Source organism: Colias philodice, chromosome 9 (genome assembly GCF_061535455.1).
Source record: "Colias philodice isolate Cphi_HAF_F1 chromosome 9, ilColPhil1 Martin Lab GWU primary, whole genome shotgun sequence".
NCBI classification, from domain to species: domain Eukaryota; kingdom Metazoa; phylum Arthropoda; class Insecta; order Lepidoptera; family Pieridae; genus Colias; species Colias philodice.
This window is the reverse complement of record NC_143094.1, coordinates 560,308-584,916: the sequence shown is the minus strand read 5'-3', so window position 1 is coordinate 584,916 and position 24,609 is coordinate 560,308. Positions and strand designations below refer to the sequence as shown.

The 24,609-nt window shown below is 33.7% G+C and overlaps 1 protein-coding gene across 2 annotated transcripts in view; it reads right to left on the bottom strand.

Moving 5' to 3' along the window:
* Positions 1 to 23,534, bottom strand: part of sprt (PDZ domain-containing protein sprite) — a 54,427-nt gene extending 30,893 nt beyond the window's left edge. For both annotated transcript variants that reach the window (XM_089698800.1, XM_089698801.1), the window contains exon 1: positions 23,377 to 23,534. The gene's annotated coding sequence lies outside the window, so the exon portion shown is untranslated. The remainder of the gene's footprint in view (positions 1 to 23,376) is intronic.
* Between the last annotated feature and the right edge of the window lie 1,075 nt (positions 23,535 to 24,609).

The window sequence follows — 24,609 nt, the reverse complement described above, 5'->3', positions numbered from 1 at the left end:
TGAATTATTCAAATAACGAAAATAAAAAAATTATTGACGTTTTTTACATTGAGATAATAGTTTTTTATGATATTTTTTTCTGACTTCGTTTATCCTTTCACGCGTTCTCGGTTCTGCGCCACATGTCGTTATCATAACACATTATAATGAGTAAAGGAAATAATATATCAAGTGTGAAGTGATACGCGGAAATGTTCTAGTAGGAAATCATCGATTATATTATAGAAATCGAGTGCAAATTACGCTTAGTTTGCGGTTCCTAGAGACGCGATGTCACTGCCTCTAACAATCTCTTAATTACAAGAAACACGCATAAATTAAAGCGACAAATTATATGATAATGAAAGTTAATTGCAGACGCATAATCATATACTGATTAATAATGTAACAAGTTGTGTTCCCCAAATGGAGCTGTGCGTAATACACATTCGCTTCGATTGTAATTATTTTATCATAGATTTTAAATGCTTCTCGACAGATTTCGCTGTATTTGAACTCTATGTGAACGTCTCATGCCTCAGATGAAGATTAGTTACCCAAATGCGAATATAGGTGACTGACTTGTGTCTTATATTACTAGTTCCTCAATAATAATAAAATAATTAATAAAGTTATACGACAGTAATAAATAGCGAATGGGCTACCTCTTTATGAATGCAATCAATTATGGTGTCTTAAAAAACAATTTAAACGCTCCTTTTCATCATAATAGACTTATCTTTTAATTAAAATCTCATATCGTTACAAAGAAATTTCTTATAAATTATTTAAACGCGAAAGCATTGGTTGATTTTGCATAATTACAGGCCGGGCTGTTAACATTATACTATCTTACAATTTTCTACAATTTCTACGCGGAGATCACCACGTGTCTAATGAAGTCATGTTACAAAGATTATGTGATTATGAAATATAATAAACGATGTAACACGAGACGCCTGCATACTAAAAGCTTCATAGAAAACTTGTATTACCTACCTTATCGTAGAATTTTAATGTTATTATTAAAAGCGATTATCATATAACCTTTAGGTTAGGAATTTTTGTACTAAGTAAGTTTCAATTCTGGATAGATGTTTTATAATGTGGTAGAGTCACGAAAAACAGCGAGTTGCGTTATTTATAAACATTATTTCTGTGTGTCACTCTTTTTCTTCTCATGTTATTTATATAAGAGAATATTTTACTTGTGTGCCTATCTACAATCTTTCATTGTATTGCTTGCTTATATTTTCATAACCGTTATAAAGAAGGTTGACGAACAGGAAGCGATGTAATTTTTGCACTGTACAGTGTACATAGCTATGGATAAACCAATAAATTCCGCAGAAAGTCAAGTGCAGGAGCAGCCGCGCGTGAACACAGGTGCAGGGCGAAGGGCGGAGGGCGCAGCCCGAGCGTGACGCGGCGGAGACTCCCACGTTATTCTTACTACATTTACTTACAAACTTACATTTACGATATTACGAAACGAATAAATATATGGTAGGTAATATACAAGTTACAAATGCAATTTTGAGTTGTAGGTTCGTAACTGTAGAAAGGTTGTAAATCTATCGACGAAATTTCTTAATTTATTTGACTTCCAAGAATATTTTTTATTCAAATGTAGAGTCGAGAATTAAAGTATTTCTGGAATATAATATGTACTCACTTTCAACTACTAACAATAGATTGGTACCTATGCCGTATGCACATTGCACTTTATTAATCGCTATATTATGATACAATATACAGACATAAACATTGCTTCTATCTAGTTTCATCATTTTCACCAAGCAATAGTACAATAATAATTGAGACAATTGTTTTTCCATTAGATACAGGCTTGGCAGTAGTTAGCGAACAATTTGTAGCTGTTTTCTTTGTTCCGGCTCAGAAAAATTATTACTAAATTTCCTGTTATCGTAACGGACACGACGGGTTGGGTCTGTTGACTCGGGGGAGTAAATTGATGTCCTTACTTCTCTAATGTATTTAATGTAGAAGTTTATTTTGTGCCCTTCGGCAAAATAGCAAAAGATAGACGATTATCGTCACAATTTATGGTTGGTGGCTTGAATTTGCTACTTAGCATCTCGGAATGGCTCCTTAGATATTGGATCTCAACCTATTTGATTTATCAAAACTTCGATATTGGTAGAGCAACCGAATCATTGCAATTAACAACGACAATTTTCAAGAAAACATCAACAAGATTGACTTAAGTATGTTATGACTCTAATGAGTTTGTATGCAAGACCATTATAAAATAGCAGACTGAAAAAAAGAACAGTAAAGTTGAATGGCAATTCAATGATTACGAATGCATTTATTGTAATGCATAACATAACTAGAGAGTGACAACTATGCCATAATCAGTTTCCAAGAGACATCGCAAATCGCAATATAATATAATAGCAGTTCAATGATCTCGTTGTTCGTTTTCAGGTGAAATAGAAACGCGAACAAAAAAGCGCACGTAACATATAGTATTTACACTCCGCATCACCCGGACTTTCTGCGTAATGAGACTTGTCGTGCACGCTCTATGATTGAGATCACACCTATCGTTTAAGAAACACTGTTCACTCGACAAGATACTTTTTTTGGTCAGCATCGCATATTACCCTTATCCCAACCAATGTCTTACTTTTAAGGGTTGAGTTTTTGGGTAATTAAGAGTTACGCTATCATAGTGTCATGTTGTCATCCGTTGCTCTATGGACATGTGTTTTTAATTAGGAGGGTTGCTTTTTAATAAAATTTGTTACGAAGACAATACTCGATAATGTATCACTCGACTTCTTTAATTTTATCAATTTAAAAGCTTGCTCTATATTATCTAAGCTAACTTATTGACTAAGTATCATGCATTATTATACCAATGATGATTGGTGAAATGTTTGCTTTCAAGAGATAACTCATTTTATTTGAAACTAGCTTCCGCCCGTGACTCCGTCCGCGCGGAAAAATTAAGATTTATTTATTTCTACGTATTTTTCCGGGATAAAAAGTATCCTATTTTATGCCCAGGATAATAAGGTATAATTATACCGAGTTTCATCGAAATCGAACCGTTAGTTTTTACGTGATGCCTTCACATACAGACAGACAGACAGACAAAAATTTTTTTAATCACATATTTGGGTTTGGTATCGATCCAGTAACACCCCCTGCTATTTATTTTTTCAATATTTTCAATGTACAGAATTGACCCTTCTACAGATTTATTATATATATGTCGGAGCTAGGTGTAGAATGTGAATCTATTTTCAAGCTGTGGGCGTTGCGTTGGGTAATCGAGCAAAGAAACACCTCAAACTCAATCATTTCTTTATTTACCACCGATTCGGAAAGCAGTATCTACAGAGAAGAACCGGCAAGAAACTCTATAGTTGCTCTTTTTAATCATGTCAGTTTTACAATACAGTCATTTTAATACAATCATCATTTTAAATACAATCACTTTTAATAACCGTTACGTTACACATTTAAATTAAACACTAGCAAAGAAAAGGTTAACAGTTCCTAGAACTCTTCGATGTTCGAATGTGAAGTGCCGTCCCGAGGGCGAGCCTTCACCGGCTCGACCCGGTACAAGCATGAAGTAAGCCGCCAACTTCACTGTGCTGCCACCTCCCGGAACTCGTGCTTCGAGTCGTTTTACATCCGCGCTATTGACCGTCTCCGACACGGCCATCCTGCGCTGAACACGTCCTCGTGTATGTGTGTGCTGTAACAGAAAACATCTCGCACAGTACATGCTCTTCGGCCAATCCTGACAATTTTTTACAATTAAACTCTGATATTTAATTTTTAGGCTTATAAACCTCTAAACTAAAAAAACTAAACCCTTAAGATCACTTAGTTGTCTGTACGTCTATCAGTCTATTTATCAAAACCTTTGAAATTCATATCGCATACCATCGTCCCGTTAAGCTTTGAAAAGTTATAACAGTCGATCAAAAGATGAATCAATACCTTCAGGATATTTCTTGTGAACACAGAATCATGAAATTTGTACAAGAAACGTCCTATAGCAAAGAATCCTATAGAAATTTGAATATCCTAAAATAATTTCCAACTTCAACCCTTTGAAATTAACCATTTTGATTAAAATAATGAAACATTGAATCCTGATTATTTCGATTAAATTTATGAACTACTAACTACTAAAAGAAAATAGCGCTTAAGCAACCAAATACCACTTTCACTGCTATTGTCATCAGCAGATCATTATTAAAGTATCACAAAAAACTAGAGCATGAATCTTATCCGAGGCCTGTGGCTTTTCACTAAGCCCATCATCTCACACGCATTCCACTGAATGCCAACTCTGGCTTTTCACTAAGCCCAACAACACACACGCATTCCTCCGAATGCAAACTCTGGCTTTTCACTAAGCCCCACAACAAACCTCATGTTTGTTCCACACGCATTCCTCCGAATGCCGAGTCCCACGGACTCCCATATTCCAATGGTCTCTACAAGACCCAACCTCCGCCAGCGTCACTCGCCCACCGCGTATCCACGGTTTACTACAAGCAGCTATCTGTACTCCTAATAGCAGACGCCGATTTCAAACGGACTACGGTAATACCGCGTATCCACGGTTTACTATAAGCAGCCATAGCTCCTAATAGCAGACACCGATTTCAACGGACTACGGCTACGAAATGACTACTGGCACTCTCTGACCAAACGAACTAAGATTCATCGCTACCACTCAACTCAAACTCAAATTTCAAACACTAATCAACTTCAAGTGGTACTTGGCCCTCAGGCATCCTCAATATATTAACAAGGTGAAGTTACCCGAACATAGTATAAACAAAATCTGTCTTTTCAAAGTGATTATTGGTGTTTACAGGATTCAATAGCTCAACAGTAAAAAAAAGTGAAACCTGAACTGAACTATTACTCATCCAACAGAATCAATATTCTTAATCGTTTTTCATTTTAATAAACTCAAGTTATCTCCTATACAGCCATACTGACAATCATGCGTCCTCGTACGCCATTTCTCACACTACATTACTACGGTAATTCATCTCGGGATACCAAAATAGCTACTATCCTGCCTCGGCCCACACTGGCCTTACAGGGTTACCATACTGCCCCAGTCCTCCTGACTGGTCAGAACACATCTACTATCCTGGACTTCATGCCAGATAGAACACCACAATCCTTCGACGAACTACATTACCATCACAATATTATTTCACGCAACACACATTTACTTCACAACGTACGAGACAACATAACCATCAGTATGCTACAACTATAATACTCCACTACAACTCTACTGAATTATACCTCCCAAGTCTATCATAGTGATAGCCTGTGCAGCTTGCTCAAATTTTAACAGCAGTTTTATTTTGTTGTTATGATCATTGACAAACAAATGTGACAACAGCACAAAAATAACATCTTAAAAAGTTTAAAACGAATAATTCGTAACTGAACCGCAGAAAACACTCAAAGTGGTGAAAGCTTATTCTCAACTAAATATTTACCAACTTGAATTTAAAGTAATCATGTGTTAACATATCTGCTTACAAATAAAAATCGCGAGAAACACTTCAAAACCCTTTTTTATCGGCAAATTTACATGTGGCTAAATTTCCTAACGGTATGTTTGCTTTTGAAAACTTAATTTAAAACAATTAATAAGTGTAGGCTTAAACTCATCTGTTAATCTAATATCGAACGGCAAAAGGGCTGAGCTAAATTTTAGTTTCAACGTATTAAGATTGAACTGCTCAACAACTACTGTACAACTACCTAATTGATGTATTCAGTTGATGTTAAACTGCAGCTAGTCACAAAAACTATTATCAAGAAATTACATTAAATGCACACAATGTAAATCGATTAGGTACTATCGATGTAAATCGATTAGGTACTATCGATGTAAATCGATTAGGTACCATCGATGTAAATCGATTAGGTACTATCGATGTAAATCGATTAGGTACTATCGAATACTCCACGTTTAGGACTTATTTGAAGCTAAAAAAAACAAAAAATATGTGCGTGTACTACGCGTACGTGTACACACGTAAGAAATGAAACTTCTTTATGACCTTATTTTTCAAAAAATAATTTACTATATGCAACTTTACAGAAATATATCGAATCACGCGTGATAGGGATAAGAAAAAAAATGGTGCGTAACCATCACGATCACATATATCTCCGATGTGCGTAACGGAAAAATGTCACGCGTAACGAAAGAATTTTTCTTTTTCAACCCCGATAAAGAAGTTTCACTTCAAAAACCTTCAGAAAACCTGGATGGGTTTTTCTTTTCTCTATGCAATTAAACAGACATTATCTGACGACAGTATGTAAACTGTAAAGGCGCTATTAACCTTAAGATTATTTTCAACAGTCTTAATATCTTAACATTAAACGGACCCAAACGTCGATGAGATAGTTAAAATAATTTTAAAGCAATCAAGTTACGTACTCAAACTAAATCTAGACCCGTATTCCAATCATAACATTTATCTTAGGCCAGCTGTTTATTTGAACACGCTAATTATCTGCGACATTGTATTATGAACTGCCTAAATAAGGACCTAATAAATTCTCCAAGTAAAAATTCAAAACTAAATGCCTCGATTTACCTTTTATTCGATCAAAGTAAATCTGTAACATTTCATAAAACTGCATATTGTAAAAACTGCATACTGTGAATTGTTCACAACATTATTTTAAGAAATTAACCTCAAATATCACCTTAAATAAAACCTACGAAAAGTTTATAAAACTCTAATGCACTAGTTAACGCATTACTTTTCGTTTTTAATCGAATAGCAATAAGGCTGTCTTTGTGTAGCAATTAATTGCTATTTGTCAAGGGTTATAGCCTAAATAAAAACTAACGCAGGTAGTTTAAAAAAATTAATGCGGGCAGTCAAGAAACTAACGCGGGTAGTTAAGAAACTAATTTAAAAGCAATTCGCATACTGTTTTTGTTCTGATACACGGACAAGTGAATGTTTATTGTTTACGTTCGATTGAAGAATCTGGATGCAGTGTACAAATTAATGTGTTTTCTTTGTTAGCGTTAATTCGCAAAGTTGCAAACATTAAAACAAGTCGTTACTTAATTTCATCTTGAAGGCAGTACTTACGCCGCGAAGCATTTTTAAAATAACACGAATTACCTACTAAAGTAAACGCGTCCCTGAATAAGTGAAATACAAGTCACACGACCTAGGTACTGATAATTTATCACTGCGTAACTAAGATGGGCTGAATGTAATGGAATAAGTTTTAACTAACTACAAAACCTTAAAGCCATATCGCACGACCTAATAATAACATCACTGCGTAAATAAGTTGAGTTTAATGTAATGCAATAAGATTTAACTATACACTGGTCTTGTAGGCTACAACTTTAAACAAAATCTAATCGTTACATTTGGTACAACCTGTAAATCAGCGCTGTTTTTGTGCAGCATTTTGCCGAGGCTGTGACCATTTTCCTCAATTAATTTTAAAATAAATTTTGTAACTAATGTTTTTGGCAAAAAATTTCTTTTTCTTTCGAATAAGTTACTTGAAGTTACTACATTTTGAAAACCTACTTTCTTTATCTTACTGTACACTCAAAGTGGAATGTTATCTACTGACCGGTTTTGTATGAGATTGAAGGATAGTTGCACGACACGTCGACACGTCGCTCTGGTTCCGGTGATCTCAGGCTCGACGTGTTGATGGTAGTGATGGTAGCGCGACGCCCGGCGTGGTATTGTGGCGCCTGGCGTGGATGCGCAGCGCCTGGCGTGGTGTCGCGGAGCCCAACTTGGTGCCGCGGCGCTCAGTATGGATGCGTAATGCACCACATGGCGCAACGCATGACGCTCGACGCATGATGCTCGAAGCCGGATGCTCGACGCGATGGCACGGTGCACGACATGACACGGCGCTGCTCTCGATGATACGGCTTCCGACTTTTTGCTGTTCCCGTCGAAACTGGATCGAAGTGCCACGTGGTTGCGGCGCTTTGACTTTTAATCAGGTTATCGTATATCGTATCGAGGTTATCGCCACGTGTTTTCTCATTTGCTCGATTTGATCCCAATTCTGATGTCGGAGCTAGGTGTAGAATGTGAATCTATTTTCAAGCTGTGGGCGTTGCGTTGGGTAATCGAGCAAAGAAACACCTCAAACTCAATCATTTCTTTATTTACCACCGATTCGGAAAGCAGTATCTACAGAGAAGAACCGGCAAGAAACTCTATAGTTGCTCTTTTTAATCATGTCAGTTTTACAATACAGTCATTTTAATACAATCATCATTTTAAATACAATCACTTTTAATAACCGTTACGTTACACATTTAAATTAAACACTAGCAAAGAAAAGGTTAACAGTTCCTAGAACTCTTCGATGTTCGAATGTGAAGTGCCGTCCCGAGGGCGAGCCTTCACCGGCTCGACCCGGTACAAGCATGAAGTAAGCCGCCAACTTCACTGTGCTGCCACCTCCCGGAACTCGTGCTTCGAGTCGTTTTACATCCGCGCTATTGACCGTCTCCGACATATAGATATGCTATTCTCGAAGAAACGACTTGATGTTATCATTGAGAGCCGTTTCGATTCTATTTTCTGATAGGAATCCCTGACCCCTGTTATAAGAATTTGATGTCAGGGATGCAATCCTTCTTTCATATCTTCTCTAAACGCTTGCAAATTTTTTGTCTGACACCAGCTTATAAAAAATAAAGTTTATTTAGCGGTTTTATCTAATTATACGCTAAGCTTGCTTTTACGATAAGCTCTCTTTTTTGTGTGTGGTGTTTCTCAATGTTAGAAGGGCTTCTACATTTTAACGCGGACGCGACGATAAGCTCGTATCTATACATATAATAAAATCGTAGGAAAGTCAAAACTGTACATTGAATATTTTTTTAAAAGAATACATAATCCATGATCTATAATCGATATAGAAGCCAAAAACATAGTTTTTAGAATTTTTGTCTGTTTGTCTGTTTGTCGGTTTGTCTGTTTGTCTGTATGTTTGTCCAGGCTAATCTCAGAAAGTACTGCACGGATTTACTTCAAATTTTGCATGAATATTACTAACAGGTCGGGTCAGGCTGTTATATACATATTATCATGCTATCACCTTCGGGGGAGGAGCTGTGAACCTTTATTTTTCTTACGTATTCCGTGTACTACGACAGCGTACAATATAAAGACTCATGTTTAAATGTTGTTTTTGAGTAAGCCATGCTATTGTCTACCTTTACACTATAAAAACTACATCATTTAAGTAATTTTGGCAGAGAAACAGTATAATGAATCTTAGTAGTATAAAGACAAATTTAAAACAGCGCCATCTATGAGATTTCATTAAAATTAAATCAATTTACATAATATTAACGCTCCTTGGAAATTCATAATTTAAATATTATGATGTTGGTGAGTTTGTTTTTTTTTTAAAGTTAAATAAATAATTCATATCTTCCCAGAGTAAATTTCAGGTGCGCTTATATTTCATGTGAATATACTAAATTTTTATAAGTGAGGGTAGATGTTTATTATTTGATGTTAGTTACAGTTATATAGGTAAGAAACGTAGTATTTGTATTCTCTTTGGGTAATAGTAGATAACAGTGATTGTGTTCATTGGTTACATTTTTAAAAATCTTTATAATTATATAGTTAGACTCATGTTTTTAATTAGTTAAAGTTATGACAAAATAAGAAAATGATGAAATTTTATTTTTATCATGTATAACTTTTACAAGACTATATTATACGCCCAAAGAAGGTCACTTTAGTTCTTGATAAAACATTATTTGTTAGTAGCTTTTTATTAAAATTAGGTACACTTATCTTTTGATTTTTTTTTATTTACAGATTCAATGTTCATAAAAATTGACGATTTGCGTGAGGATGTAGTGGAAATTAGTAACCTTGCGCGTGGTCAATCAATATTCAATACATATTATAATAAAATTCTAGAAAAGTGATGTCTGTACAATGAAAATATGTAAAAAAAATAGCAGGGGTTATTATTAAATCGATCTCAAACCCAAAACTGTAGTTATAATTTTTTTTGTCTGTTTGTCTGTATGTTTGTGCACGCTAATCTCAGAAACGGCTTATCCGATTTAGATGCGGTTTTCACTAATATATTGTGGTAATCTTCATTTAACATTAAGTGTTTATTTCATGTTAATCGGTTTGTAAATAAAAAAGTTATGAACATTTAAGTATTCACGGCGAACATTTGCAAAGGCATTCTATTGTACACTATACAGTGTACGATAAAACGTAAGTTATCTGTTATACGCTACAGTAATTATTCCTTATAAATGTCCAGGTGATCATATCGAAAGTCCCCAAGGGTGGGGGGGTAAGCTGAGGTAGTAGGGGGGGAAGGGGTCAAATTAGAATTATGCTTACTTCTAGGTAAATTTTATACATAAAATGTCCTTTAAATTATGTCGTATTATATTTTTAACCCCTTTTAACCATTTTTAACCATCAAAAAGATGGGTGATAAGTGTTTGACCGCTATGTTTGTCTGTTTGTGCCACCGTAGCTCGCTAACAGGTAATAAGAATTAGATGCGTGTTAGGCAGCATATTTTCCGGCGCTGGTTCTTAGATAAAGTGTATCAAAATCGGTTCATCCATTTATTATACCTAGGTATATAGAGGTAAAAGTGGGAATGTGGGAAAAAATATTAGTTATATTTTTATCCAATTCGGTTTATCCATTTATTAGATTACAGCGGTGAAAGTGGGAATGAACAATAATCGAATGTGGTCAAATAATATACTCAAGCGGCATATCAAAATATAAAAGAGCAACGTGTTTTATCGAAATCGGTTCATCCGTTTATTACATTTAGGGGTGACAGTGGTTAGATAAATAAACCAAATGGAGCATCAAACGACAGGATATGACGTGTACATATAGGTATAATTAGATAATATGGTTTACATCAAAATCGGTTCTGCCATTTACTAGGTGTGGAAAGAGAAGGGTTGAAAGTCTGTGAAAGAAGAGGGGGATATGGGAGCGAGAGGATAGCCACACCCTGGAAATTTTGAACTCTACTCAAAGCCACATAGGCCTGGCTCTTGGCAATTTTTTTTCCTAAAGATACCACTTCTTTTGCCACTGTGATCCATTACAATTTGTGCACGGTTACGGCCCAACTTAAAAGATGTCAAGGAGCAACAAACTTATAGATATCAATATGATGTAGGAATGTAATATGGAGGTAGAGGTAGGTCTCGCTCACTTGAAAATATCACATGAAAATAAGAAACCGAAGTTAAAAATTTAAAAATTAAAAAGAAAAACCCAACGCAACGAAGGAAAAGGAATAAATAATAATTTTACAAACTTCCCGACGATCTTTAAAATTAAGTACCATTATAAAAAAATATAATTGTATATGATATGATAATGATGGTATGGCAGCCCCGATGACTTTGTTTTTTTATTTTTATAAATATTTAAAATGGTATTTATTTTTAAAGATCTTCGGGAAGTTTGTAAAATTAGTGAAACTTTTATTACATCGTCTCAAACTTTTTGGTCTGTGTAGCGCATGTCGCGTGACGGTCGGCTGCCGAGTAGGTATAAAGCAGTGTTCGGAGTCATTATCGTACAAATACGATAATTTTGTGCCTAAGTTTCACTTTTACCGTGGTTTCATAAAACCACACAACATTTTTTCCTTTTTCTATGCACTTTTCTTCGTTGCGTTGAGTTTTTTTTTATTTAATTTTTATTGCACGGTCTAAACGGTTTAGTTACTACGGCGTGAGACAGGAAAGATCTGAGCGCTGAGACAAACGTCAAAACGCAAAGGAATAGAATCCGCTATCGATACTAATTATTGTCTTAAGCGTATGATGTTTTGATAAGGATTTGTTCACCTTACCAACGACGACGACCACGAACAAAATTTTCATCAAGTCGTAATTTAACAAAATTGTGCAAAACACAATTAAAAATAAATTATTAAAATTTCCTGTCGTTCTGGTGATTGGAATTTTTATTTTTGAGATCAACGAATGAAAAAATAGATTTTTCGTAGAAACGGTTATATATATTGTCAAAAACATCCATACAAGGAAGGAATTTATTTTTATTTTTTAGCTGAGTTTAGTAATAAATTTTACTAACAGTTCGTTTAATTATTTATGGTAGTACGTGTTTATTCAATAAAAGTTAAGTAGTAACTACCTACTATGCAGTCACTATTCCACGCGGACGAAGTCGCGGGCACAGCTAGTTTACCATATTATTATAGTTAGACCACGTGGGATGAGACAGCGTAGGTACTTTATGCGTATTACCATATTGCTACAGACTACAGTAGCTATCTATAAGTAGTTATGTGTAAGAATATAAAATATATATACGCACAAATTTTGTTAAATTTAGAAATCAACATTCTAAATATGAAATTCTATTTCACCCGCCGCCCTAAGTTCCAACAATCTCCTTCACGTTGTGCATTGAAAGTAAAGTCCATTACACGCAGACCTTTAAAGTTCAAAGCAGTTTAGATGCACGGGCTGATGGACGTGAATGAAGCTCTCACTTACATGTTATACCGTACTCCAGGTAACGACCCTCTCGCCCAAGGAAATGTGCATTATATTTTTGATTCGTCGCATTTCACTCTAATGAGGAAATCTGTATTATGTATACCCGTTTGGAAATGTTGACTTATTTAAAAGTAACTTCGACTGCATTGCATTCGTTAAAAAGTGGTAGATTTCCATTATATTTCGATCGTGATTCGTGAGTGCTTTTTATTTCGCTCAGAAATTTTCAGCAAACTGTTAATTTATAACTCTCCATTTAAATTTTAATGACATTAAAGGAATGGTTTATTTCCTTAAGTAGTAAAATTAAAGGTTGTAAATGCGGACTACTGAAACAAACACTATTAATTATCGAATACATTAGAATTAACCGTAATCCAATCGCTTTACTGCTTCCTAAGAAAGTTTTTTTTTTGTACATGCTTTTAAATTGAAGGCATGCAATAAACTTTATCTTTCTTTCAATGTATGTGTGACTTAAGATCCTACAACATAAATATAATTAAACTAGGTATTCCGATTTAAAATAAATTTTAAATTATTTATATGTCAGATTATAAGTGACCGTCTCGAACTTGATTAAAAATTGTTCAAACCGTTACACTATTAGTCTTAAAATACCATTAAGATTTGGCAATGCAAATACCTATGCATTTTTACGATAAAAGCTTAAAATTGATTTCAAATTCGAAAAAAAATAATGCAAATAACATTTAGCCATAATTTATTTATCTTTCAATTTTATGCGAAGGATGGAACTATTTATGCAATGTCATAGAATAGAGTGATGTAGAGTTAACCTATTTAATTTTAACCTACCTAATTATTATAGTTTTGTCCAATTAAGATGATACACAAAAAAAAATCCACTGCTTGGCGGGCGGAGTCTAATAGCTCGCTATCGCGAACGCGAGTGTGCGCGAAGTCATTCTTGCATACTCGCCGCGCTGCCGCTGGCCGACTCGGGACAAACATGTATGGAGTCGTCATACAGTTATAATATTGTTATACATATATTTAATTGTTGATTTATTGGTTTTATTTTCTTGCTTATAAACACAAAATTATCTTCTTTTTAACAACTACTTAGACATTATTAATAATTATTAATTATTATTATTTCGTAATGTTTACTTTATTACAAAATAATACAGGTTATAAATAATCTTTAAAATAACAAAAAATATTGTTATTCTGAAAAAATGAAATGGTACCTAATTACGCGGACTACTGAATTGATTTAGATAGAATTTGATGCTGACGTAGATATTACATCATGCCCAGAAATGAAAGGTACTATTTCTGAAAGAAGTTATAAACCCTAATTCTTCTCAGTCAAAGTCAAGAGTGGAAGATATCGCTAATACAGTAAAACTGATGCGAAACTTTGGATGTTAATTTGTATATTTTTTTGTTAATTGTTACTTAATCACGTCAAGACTACATTACCAATTTTGATAAAATATAGCTAATTGCCTGGATTTACACATAGGATACTTTTTATCCGAACTGAACACTTCTGTGGGATAAAACAGGATTCACGATATAACCTAATTCCACGCGGGCAAAGCCGCGGTCGGAATGATATTTTTTTAAATAAAAAAAATGTTTAAAAAAAACACAAAATATATTGACGCTGCATGTATTTATTTTTTGCACTCTATTATAATTGTAATTATTCATTACAAATAATCAAAATAAAATAGCCAGAACAAAGTTAGGCCCTGGTAGGATAGGTAGGCAGGTACAGCAATGTGAGACGAACACTGGCTTATTTATACCAATAATAATGTATTATAAACATTAAATTAAGTTTACTTTCTAACAACAAAAATACATAATATTAGCTAATGTGAAAACGAATCAACCAATCATCCCACAACAATGAAATGTGCACACAAATATTCATCCAAATCGGTTCATGTGATTAGGAGGAGTGACTGCAGCGCCATCCTCCGGGCCCAATTGTGTTTCCAGATCATCCAGGAACTCAATTTAATATACTTACACAAAATTTTTCGAAATGAAAACTCACATATTACTATGTAAATATGAATATAAACCTGTTTTAGTACTAAGCAATTTCCCGCACAGGTGTAGTAAGTATAAATGAAATAAATATCAACATCAAATTCTTTATACAACATACTTATCTACCACCTACTAAGAAATTCTTGTTTTTTCGTATTTTTTTAAAATATAATACTACTCCAACGAGCTCCTGTTCCATAATTCCATATTACGTCCACCATACTTCCACTAAGTTCACCATGATTTTTTATTTCTTTGCACTTTTGCTAAAAATGGAATCATGCGATAAAACCAGTAGAGCGTTGATAACATACATTTTTGACTGAATAAAGGTACTTACGAAGGAGTGGGTTCACATTGTGAACAATCAGTGGGTTTATTTTCCTTCTGGATTCCGGATTTCTGAAAAGATTATTTATGCTATAAATGAAAAAATCTTACACATTCGTTATGTACTTAAAACAGGGGTACATATCAAACATCGTCTATAATACAATTATCATCAAATTTAAAATAAAACCAACTTACTTCATTAATTTGTTCCAATTGTAAGCATTCTTTTTCCTCCAACCTTTATGTTTCTTCTTCTTATTTTCTTTATTGTCCCCATTTGTCTCATTTTGTCTTATCGTGTTGTCACCCTTTTTTACGATTGCGCGAGCGACACAAGTTCCCCGTGTGACGGCCGTAGCGGGAATGACTCGTGCAGCGATCGGGGTAGGAAGGTACAGGGCGGCTCTCGCTATATTGGCTGGTCAGGCGCTAATTTCAAGTATTTCTTGTTTATTTCAAAACAATCGCATATTTCAAAATTCTAAAACGGTAGACGTATAGGTTGTATATTTTATAGTTAATATCCAAAAAGTCGTAACTTTACGTTTGTTATTTTGAAGATGCCAGAGATTAAAAAAAAATAACAATGAGAACTTTGTATTTTTTTTCTATCGAGAAAATATCATGGAATCATGTTTCTAAAACGGTAGACGTATTGTGTTACTATTGAACTTTCTTGTCAAGAATTTTCATCACGACAACTTTAATAATATAAAAATTACGAAGGTTTAAAAAGGGCCGTAAATGTTAGAAAAATTAATTCATCACCTTAAGAATATTACGTACTTATGTCTTGTTGTTCAATGCGAAATCTATTTATTAGTTTTTGCATGAAGCAGCAATGAACAGTTTTATATTTAAGCTTTCGGAATAATAATAATAGATACGGTTAAAAATAACATATCAAATGAGACTTCCTAATACAAGTTTTGTGTAATTTAAAACCGAGCGGGGTTTGTTGTTGTCAGTTAAGCCGGGTATCCACTTAGGTTCGCCGTGGTTTGCGAACGCGCCCGCTCTGCAAACCAAACATAATGGATACGTCGTGATCGCGGAGCGCGACTGGAGCACGATCGGAGCACGGCGGAGCGCTCCGGAAGCGGTTTTTTGCGCGAACTCAAAGGGGAGCGCAGTTTGTTCGTGGACGCGAGCGTGTGTTTGTTAAGTTCGCGAACATGGAGTGGTCCGATGAAATGATGAATATATGCATTATTTCATTATTTCTTCTTCCCTTATACATATTAGCTTGCCAAAATCGAGGAGGTTGTTTGTATTCCATCACAATATAATGTATCAAAATATAAGCTGCACTTCCTACTAATTCTGGAGGCGGCATGTTTGCACCGACCGTCTGTCGTGTGTCTACTGGAGACCGGAGCGCGGAATTTAGCGCTCCGACAGGAGCACTGATGTTGCAGCCTAAGTGTGTACACTGTACACGTTCACGTTCGCGGAGCACACAGTGTTCGCAATCCACGGCGAACCTAAGTGGATACCCGGCTTTAGATTAATGGCCAGCATTGTGGGCCGACCTGCATTATATTTAACATTTTTATAAACTGGTTTCACGAACTAATACTTTCTCTTGATTTTAGGCGCACTCCTTTGGATATGTGAATAAAATATGATGCTATTGATGATCGTTAGATGTGGGTTATTTGAGATCCATTGTTATAGATATCTACCGCTATAGTATTTTTGAAACATATGTAGATTATTCTAGATTTTTTTAATATATTGGGATCGATAGGTCATTCACGAAAAGCATATTAGTACTTTTATAATATTGTAACGGCAAATTATATTTAAATATTCAAATTAGAAAGGTATTTATTAAAAATATCTATTTTGTTTTTCACGAATTAAATCAAATGGTTTAATTATGCAAGTCTACTGTTTGATAACATTATTTTTATCTAAATATGTATTATGCATTTAATATAAATAAAATAAGCATGTATTCATCTGTGAATTTCTCTGATCTGGAAGTCAATGACACCGGGAATCCCAAACAATGATCTAACGAAAATAAACTTTTAACAAATAAAATATAACGTTTCATTATATTCCACCCCTGACGTGTGAAAGAGTTACGCAACACATAAATCTTATTAATTCATAACATTATAGAAAATAATTGAAGCGTAGAGAGCCCTACTGTAATTAAAATTACACCAACACACACACATACATGTAGCTTGACAAAGGATTTACAGGAGCATTTTGCACAAGGGTTGCTACACGAATAGAATAATATATATTTGCACACCCAATCAATGGGTAGAATGTATTAGCCACATAATATTGTAATTAAAAACATCTATAATTTGTAACTACATTCTTGCAAATAAATATAATTTGAATTTGAATTTATCTATTTAATTAATAATATCTTAAAAACACCTTTGAAAATCGAACCATTTTACGGGTTGTAATAATTACTTAATACATACTTGCATTAAAAAACCTATAGCATTATTAATCCCCATTGCTTGCTGTAGATAAAAAAATAAATTTATTATTAAATTGTTAGATTTGTCATAAGTTGCCGAAATTATTAATTAATTCAATGCTTATAAAATACATAATTTTAGGTTTTACTAACAGGTTAAAGAAATCAAGCGCAGAAGTTTTATTGAAATACTTTAAGCTAACAGAAATAATATACATTTTAATATTACGTTCAAATAATATTAAAATGGGACAGTGGCAGCCCTGTAATACCTGAACTATAATATTATACACGCATATTATTGAGATTAGAAACCGTTGAGGGCATTGTCAAAGTCCGTCACACTCGAATTCCCTTGTATTGTCATCTTCCCTTCGACACCCATAAACTTGCGCTGTACAGTACGCAATCGAATGAACGTACAAGTTTTGAACGTACAGCGATTTTCATTTAGTAATCAGAAACCGAAATTATGTAATTGTTTAAAAATTTCCTATTTTTTTAGTGAAGTGTATTGGTAGAGTAGAGCAACTTTTGGAGAATAAAAGCTTTTGCTAAAATCTTATCCATTCAAATTTTAAATTATTAGTAACTTAAAGCTCTTGAGTTACTAAAACGTTAAAATTTGAATTGGTAAGGTGTTGAAAAAAGCTTTTATTTTGCTTAGCCATTTCCATTACATACAATCTTCAAAGAATTTATTGCAACGTATCTAACGCTCTCTTATTAGTCATTTCATCCCTTGGACCACACAATCGAAAAGCGCAATAGATAAACTAACAGTACCATTGTGCACTTTATTTATATCAAGTTGTAAACGTCACTCAGTCATTGTCGAGCGGCGTGATGAATTGGTACAAATGTCTAGATGCTGTTATAACGGATCTATATTTGATAGACACACGTAAAAAATTCCATGATAAAACGTATTGTTATTAAAATGCTGTTTTTATACGTTCTATTGCAGATGAAATTATTGATATCCATGCATAACTGTAACAGAAAGTTATAATTAATTTATTCAACTTGTGTAGTCATGGTATGTTGTTATAATATAGGTAGGTATATTTTATAGCACGCATAGTAATTATAGCTTGCTCAATGCTCTTTGTATAATCACAGATAATATAATACTTTACTAGTAGTAAATATTCTTATTATTAGAATGATACCGATACATTGTAAAAAGATCATAACCATATGAACGAGCAATCATTATTATAATCGGAATGAACATTACAGATCAAATCGCGCGCATGCGTAACCCGATCTCTCGTAAACAAACCACAAGTTAGCTTTATGCGCAAGCTTTAATGAGCTTATAAAGCTGGCTTTGAATGTTCATCGCGTTTATTAATAAAGTTATATAAATAGAGTCGATATGAATATTTCTCTTTATGGTGCGGTATGTGATAAGAGATTGACTCTGATGTGTAGTATATTCATTTTATTGGTCGAGTCTAATCTCTTTTTATAGTCACTAAAGTATCTACATTGGTTTAAAGGAAAAGTTTAGACATAAAATTCTTCTAGCCCGATTTATTCCACATTTCGAACACTTTACAGCAGGCATTGTCACGGCCCACGGGCAGACTGACTTATTTTATGATAGTCTTGCGCTGCATGAAAGTACTAACTATTATTAGTCAAGTTTACTTCTCTTAAATAATTTTCAAAGTACACTACGCAAATGGATAATCGTCTAAAAGTTCCTACAAAAGTTCCCTTTAACATTTAATTCTGTGATTTCAAAATTCAAATAACGGCCCCAATAGACATTATGAACCCTATTCCCTGATTTTGGATCAATAAAACAAGTTCATAAAATTGCTATAAACCGTCCACACAATCCCAATTAATTGAGGATAATATCTGTATCGTCGATTACCGGCAATCGCCGCCCCATTGTGTGCGCCCGCGCATGCTACCGCTGAATTATCCACGATGCCGTAAATACTCCATTGTTCAGAATATGCCGCACAATACTCGAATTTCGACATAAAAGAGAAAACTAAAAATAGACAAGATTATGGAGTCGTAACGCAAATCCGCATTGAATTTGTGGTTTCTGTTATTTTGGGAAAGTATTCTACCTAAAGGTACATGAATTGAAAATATAAAATTTAATTTCTCAAGAGACATATCTATCGTATTAGAATCAACTGAGGTGAAAATAAATAATCATTATCGTCTCAAGTAAGGAAAGAATAGAAATCATAGAGTCGCGCTGTTTAGGTACTTTGTTTCAAACAATGAAAAAACAAAAGGCAAATGGTGTAAATTTTTGCTGATATCAATATGGTCCGACAGGGACTATAGTTAATAAGGGGATAAAACTAATGGAACTGATAAAAATATGATACCAAGACAAAAAAAATACAATATACCGTTACACACCATATTATAGTATTCCTTTTAGCGTTTTTTTTCCTCGAGTTGAATAAAAATTCAATCCCTATTATTAAAAACGGTTAGAACATCCTTAACATTAATTTGGAATAGTAAACCTTAACCTTTTATACCTTATATTTATAGGAATAAGCGTGATATTTGTGTGCACGATTGTTTATAAAAAATCACGCGCCCCTCGACGGATGCGCAGGACACAGATTGTATCGGACGGACGTTACTTTTTAAGGTAAAATCATTAATAGATACCGCCTCTTTGGTGTTGGTTAGCATTACAGGGTTCTAACGATATAAATCTAGTAGAAACCAAACCTATATGTCCAGAATATCAAGCATTTAATATGCTTGATAGGCCTTCGACACCAAAAATGATTTCAATTCATTTCTATATTTTTCTAAAACTGATTCTACTAATGAATGCATGTAAGCTCGTGGTAATAAAACTCCAACTATTAAATGTAATGCCACATAATAAACAATAGTCGGTAGTATGGTATGATACAATTTCGTGTAATTATTTTAATGACTTGCGGAGTTAAATCTTAATTTGCCTCTATACCGTTACAGAGCAGATGTACGCAGCGACGCGTTGACGTCTTTTGTTCGGCACTCTCTCACAGCTTTGTTCTATGAAATCAATGTATTTTGCCATTGGAAAAAACATCTATTGTACTCATTAATTTTGTGGAACAATAATGTATGACATGCATTGAATAATATTAATCCGATTATTCAATAGGAAGTCAATAGGGTGCCTGAAAATAGGAGCGCGGTTTATCCAATTATTTTTGTTTGTATGTATATTCATAATTTTTGTGTGGAAAAATAAATATTTAGATTATTTAATCTTGTTTTATTTTATTACCCTATCCGTTATCATAGCTGATACTTTAATTATTTAGACATTTCTACTGCGACAATCGTAAAAGTGCATTTATTTATAATTATCATAATATATGTATATGCATTATTAATATAACATTATCTAAAATTGACATAACTTCTTAATCAGAATAAATTGCTCCAAAATAAATAGATAACATATCAAATAATCTAAAATCTGGGTATACAATGTATTTTGATTTAAACGAAATAAATTTTATTTAATTATTATACCTTAGAAGATATACTTTGATAACGATACATGTTCTAAGTGTTATCGCGTGCACGAAGTTCGTAACAAAGGCTCTGTGTGCGTACTTCGAATGTTTTTGCGTCCGCCGTGGGAGGTGCCGCTGGGAACTAAATGATAAAACCACTAGTAGATACCTACTTCCGTAATATTAAAGTTCTATAATACGATATAGAAAAGATTGATAAAAAACATAATACATAATTACAACATTATTAAACTCAAGTATTCTTACAGAGAGAGTTTGGAGGTAAAAGTCACAGGATATCTATCTATACGTTTATGTCAATTTAAAATATATTTAAAAGATCTTAAATATCTTAAATTGTTTTATAATATTGTACACGAATAGTTATTTAGTATAATAAACGTAGATGATGGCTTAAGCACGTAATAAACACATTGACGAGGAAGCTTGAAAGCGTCTCATTAGCAAAAAGACACGACTATCATAGATTATATGCGAGAAAATGCATGTATGATCAGTTTACAGACTCCTAATAAGCACATAGAGTTCCATATAACTAGATAATGATCCTTTCGCAGCGTGTTATTAAGGCCAGCACTTATTGTGGCAGCACGCTCGTCTGATTGCCATGCGGTGAAAACAAACACTTGTGTTGGCACGCATCTAATTTCTTACAATAATCTAATCATGTATTTTTACTTAGTGGAGTAATTTCTTGACGAAGTGGTGTGTGTTACATGTCTTTACTTAGATAAGAAAATTGAAAATTGACGTAATTTTGTATAGAAGGTCTTACTTATCTTTTGGAAATACATTGTTTCAGAACTCATGCCAATTATGCTAATATGTAGGTACTATTTTATAACATTTGTAGTTTAACAGTCACATCATTAATTTATTTTCATGAAAAAATAATCATACATATTTTAAATAATATTCATCAGTAAGCTGTAAATGAGATGATTTACAGCACATCTCAAACGTCCTTAAAAACTCGACTACCGAATCATTTTCAAGCATCATGTTCATACATCCAGAATGGAGATGTAGTCCGATACGTTGGTATGCTTCACTCGCGTCTCGCAACTTTTCCCGGCTCACATTTACATGTTACAAGCGCGTGCGTCACGTTACAATTACCACGGTACACTAGAACATGTGTAATTGTGAGCTAATTATCTTATCCCGAAATTTAAAGTGGAATATACAGCTTTGCTACGACGATATAGATTTGCCGACGCATTTTTATTATATAGGTAAGACTCTCGCTCCTGCTTTAAACTGATATTTTGACGGTGAAAATATATCTAGTAAATGATGTTAATTAACATCGTCATAAATGATCGTGCATTTAATTGTCCTGTAATAAGTAAATAGCATAAGATTATTTTTGCCTTGGTGCATCATAATAAAAATGAATTATGATAAAAACTACGAATTAAGAACTTCCGTCGTTTTTGGGAACGTCGGTTAAACAATGCAGCTAGGTCTAGGTCGCTACTCTATCATTTTTATGTAATATCTGATTTACATACAAGCACTCAACACTACCGTAAATGTTTAACAGCATGCTTTTAACATTATAATATTGTAATTTGTAATCATCTAAATTTAATTATACAATGAAAATTATGTAAATCGGCTTTCGTTGTAAACCGTACATGAAAACAAGCATAAATCCTAACTCCTAAGATATAGGTTGTAAAATATGTTATTATAAATTATTTAAAGGCTGTAGTTAAGATAAACAATAATTAAGAATGCGTGCGGAGTCTGTAATAAAATTTATAGAGCTGCTGTGATCACAATTTAATTATAGACTTTCTAGCGCCAACACCGTGCTCTGTGGTTGTTACGGAGAAATATCACCGAGAGTTGTTGACATTATACATACAGAATTATGGGTTATTATTTTAATAAATTGATCTATATTTATAATTTATTCTATCTTTCTAATTTAGTAGATGGGTACTATTTAGCAAAATAGCACTTATTTGAATAGGAAATGCGATTGAAACCTGTAATTGAAATAATTGAAGGCAAAAACTAGACCTACTTCTACTTGTGATTTTTTTTTCATTTCGCTCTATGTATTTCGATTAATCCTAGAGTAGACCTTATAACTTACGACATACAGTAGATTTTTTTATTATAATTTAATTTAAAAATAAAACATTTACTCGCGTAAAAAAATGTATTTATTTTTATAGAGTCGAGACTCTATCTTTTTAAAAATTCACCTAGATTGCTTAAATATAAAGGAAAAAAAGATGTGATAGAAGCATGGAATAGAAGATATTGAATTAAGAAAATCTTAGTTATACACCTATGTAAAAGACACTTTTTTTAATCATAAGTATAATATTAAAAAACTAATACAAAATTAAATGATTGGAAAAATGTAATTAAAACTAATAAATAAAAATGTAAAACTACGAAAATAATTGATATCTCAAAAAACTTACTTCAAACACAAAAACAAAAAATCCTCTTTCAAACACACATCACATAATCACACACAATAAAATACACACAGTTAAATTGTAAACTCCGAAACGAGCTGCTCCTACCGGGTGGTATCGCGACGTTCAGTACACAGCAGAGTCGCGGGCTCACTGACGAGTTTTTAGAAGCCCGAGGTCTCAATGTGCCCCTTCAGTCTGCCCCGTGCCCCGTGCCCAACACAAGCCATTGTTGTGTTTTGTTGTGTTGTTTTGCTAACTTTATAGTCTGAGAGATTGTGAACTTTAATTAGGTAATAGGACGAGCGAACTTTTGAAAGTCTCAATATAGTCATCGGATGGAGTGAATTCTAATCAACTAAGTAACTTCTATACTAACTTGTAATACATAACTCATTTAACAAAATGCTACTTAATTTATATACATAGTTTAAAATAAATATTATATTAAATACATATTATGTATTACTATATATGCATCAGTAAGATCGCATAGCAGTAAGTACAAACCAGCATAATAGGGAGCAACCTAATAGTTTTGCTACGCTAAAAATTTCAAAATATGTACATTTTTATCCAGTTTTAGTTAATTAGAACAGAATTAGGGTAAATATGCGTCTGTCTATTTGTGTTATTAGGAATGATAAAAAATAGGAAGGGAAAGCTCATGAGATCTATCATTTTAAATGACGTCTGACTCTTGCTCTACACCCGGTGACCCCGCGAGCGAGCGCCCGCGCCGCGCCGGTCTCGTCCCGAATCGAAGTAAATACTCCTTTTGCATTCTTCACACTGTCTTCTTTTTATTATTGTCTTATTTTAACATGGGAAAATTTTACGCAACTATTTCCTGTAGGCACTTTGCTTAGACGAAACAATGTAAAAGAACTATCCGTTAACTTCTTTTAAGTAACTAAACAGTTTGTAGAGCAATGGTCGTATTATTATGTTTTATTGTACCGAGATAAGTTCAATATTTGTTAATATCCATGGAATTTGTGAAAGATCCAACGTCAACACCTTATTTTGTCGTACAAAAAGTATCGCAAAAAGTGGCACTTGGCAGCGAATCACCAGCCGTGAAATTAGTGTTCCGCCGCTTGCGACGATTTGACGAAACGGATGTAATGAAAGTGATTATCTTATTATTGACTAAGCTAATTAAAGCCCAGAGAAAACGGTTAAGAGATGTTTATCAGAGCTGCGAATGCATTTATTATAATCTAACGTGTTTATAAGAAAATA